Raw genomic sequence first — 2,997 nt, 5'->3', positions numbered from 1 at the left:
TTTGTCAATCATATAGTAAAGTAACTCAACTACTATTCTACTAAATACTATAGTAAATGTATAGCTTGTTTTCTAGAAAAACAAAAATGCGTACTTTCCGTAGAAAATAACAATTCAAAGTTGAAGTAGAAATTCTAAGTACTTAAAATTTATTATTTATAGTATTTACTTATTCATGTTTAATTATGATTTGTTAGTTAAAGTGATTCTTAATCCTATTTTAATTTGATTTCTTACTTTTATAAATAGGGATATTGTTAGTTATTTTCAAAATACAGAAACTTGAAACTTGAAGTAAAATTCAAGAACTTTTGAGTTTATTCAAATATATTTTAATCATCATGTCTTCTTCGACAAAGTTCTTAACTTTAAAGACTAACAATGATGAGGAATTTGTATTGGACGAGGCGATAGCCATAAGGTCACAAACTATTAAGAATATGGTTGAAGATGATTGTGTTTCAAAGGTCATTCCCCTGTCTAATGTTGATAGTAAAACAATGATCAAAGTAATTGAGTACTGGAAGAAACATTCCGAAAGAAGGCATCTCCAAAGACAAATTGATGGACTTTGACAAGGCTTTTGTGAAGGTGGATCACTCGATTTTGTATGCTCTTATCTTAGCTGCTAATTTTCTTGACGATAAGGAGATGTTGGATATGATGTGTCAAGAAGTTGCCAATAGGATTAAAGGAAAAACATCAGAAGAAATACGTAAAGAATTTAATATCGAAAATGATTTTACTCAAGAGGAAGAAGAGGAGATCCACAAAGAGAATGGTTGGGCTTTTGAATAATTTTATAGTTATTTTAAATATTTATTGTTTTTTTAAGGATTAAAACTGTCTAGTATTATTATAGGTAGGAAGATTTTAAGTTCAAAGTTGGATTACGAAAATGCCCTTCATCAATTTTTTAAATTAAAATTTTTTTTACTAATTTTTAAAATTAAATCAATAATGACAATTAAACTAGATCAAATACATTATTATATGTTACAACTTATCATTTTCCATTTCTTAATGAATTTGATTGTTAAAACTTTTTAGCTTGTACCATTAATCACATTCATGAACAAACCTTTCATGTACTTAATTTCTCCCTTATAAATTGGATAAAAAATATTAATCCACCACACTTTGTATTTCATCATCTAATACTTCTTACGTAAGGAGTATTTTTTTGTTGGTCGCTATTTTTCTTATCGATTTGTGCCTTCGTTCATTTTTTGTTTTCATGGTTGTTGGAGATACACATAATCTAATAGTTCTTATAATATTTTTTTTATTGGTCACTATTTTTCTTGTTGGTTTGTGCTTTTCATTCATTTTTTTATTTTAATGATTGTTGGAGTATTTATGTCCCAAGTAACTTCAGCCTTTGGGGCTTAGTTTTAGCCTTACAAGTTGCTCATCATTCCCCCATAAAATTGTTGATATTTAAGTTTAGGCGGAAAGTAAACACTAAAAAGAGTTTATTTTATATGCACAAAAAACACATATAGAAATACATTAGACAATGTTGATCAATTTTATATCTTGGACCTATTTAAATTATAACAGTAACAAAGGTAAAACATGCAAAACATGTTTTCAGAACTAGTACATTAATAATAATGGGAAATTGATTCTTAAAAAAACATTAGCAATATTTCAATAGGAATTCAATCATTTGTCATTATCAAATAACCCAAGAACCTCACGTAGGCCGAAAAGGGGTAGAAAATTATTTATAAAACAAGTTATGAAGGGTAATAGAATTTTAGTATAGTATAAGTGTGTCTCTGAGATTTCGGATATAAGTTGGGGGGTACTTATGCATTTTTCAAAGGAAAATAAAGAAGAAAATAAGAATATACATACAAATATGTTAACATATTTAAAAAAGAAATTACGCTTGAACATGAAAGCAATTATAACTTGGAACTTGCTAAATAAATTTAGTGAGAAATTTCATATCTATGTTAAAACATATAATATGTAAGCTTTTATATAATACTTTTAAGTTATAGAATTTCAAAATAAGAATTTTTGGAACCAAGTAACAATATTTATATTTTTCTGCACAATGAATATGCATACTATATGTGTATGTGTTCAAATAATTGAAGACAATAACTTTGTAGAAACATAAATAACAGAGTTAAAAACATGTATTCAAAAATAACAATTAAAATCATATGTATAAATAAATGAGTGTAAAAAGACATATCAGGATATGTAAAAATAGAATGAAATAGAATGGAAAAATTAGTTCCACTAAAAGCATCATGTCCCTTTAAGAAAATTATTCCCCTCTAATATCAGAGTTTAAAGAATTATATCCTCTTAAGATGGAACAATTTTATTCAACAACTTATTGATATAAAAAAAGTGGTGTCAGTAAGTCACTCAACATGAGCAAAGCACACAAATATTTAATTTTACGGAAGTAGAAGAAGAATATCAAAATTTTTGTTGTTTTAAAATGAGAGGGAATCCCGCTATTTATAGACAACAAAGTATAGTGTGAACAAATGTTTATTGTGCCTTATCAGAAAGGTTACGACTTTGAAAAAGTTGCAACCCTTCGGAAAGTTCATAACTTTTTTATAAAAGTTACAACTCTTCATTGAAATCGTAACTTTTCATAAAAGTCACAACTTTTGAAAGAATTCGCAACTCTTTATTAAAGTCACAACTTTTCATAAAGTCACAACTCTTAATTGAAGTCGCAACAATTCATGAAAGTCACAATTTTTGAAAGAAGTCGCAACTCTTCATTAAAATAGCAACTTTTCATAAAAGTCGCATCTTTTCATGATAGAGGAAGTCTAGTTTTAAAAATAAATAAAATTAAAAGAAATTCTTACTTGTGATAGAGCTACATAAACGTGGCTACAATTCTTTTTTATATAAATATATAATTTTAGCTATTTTTTGAATTTGCTCTTCATTTAATCCATTCAATGGAACATAGACTAAACGATCATTATTCAAATAAAATAGAATAATAAA

General features: G+C 26.6%; 1 pseudogene; it reads left to right on the top strand.

The window, feature by feature from the left end:
- Positions 1-341: 341 nt before the first annotated feature.
- On the top strand, positions 342-798 carry LOC107017430 (annotated as a pseudogene).
- The last annotated feature ends 2,199 nt before the right edge of the window (positions 799-2,997 follow it).

Source organism: Solanum pennellii, chromosome 4 (assembly GCF_001406875.1).
Source record: "Solanum pennellii chromosome 4, SPENNV200".
NCBI lineage: Eukaryota > Viridiplantae > Streptophyta > Magnoliopsida > Solanales > Solanaceae > Solanum > Solanum pennellii.
Note: the sequence above shows the minus strand (reverse complement) of the source record. Positions and strands in the feature narration are given on the sequence as shown.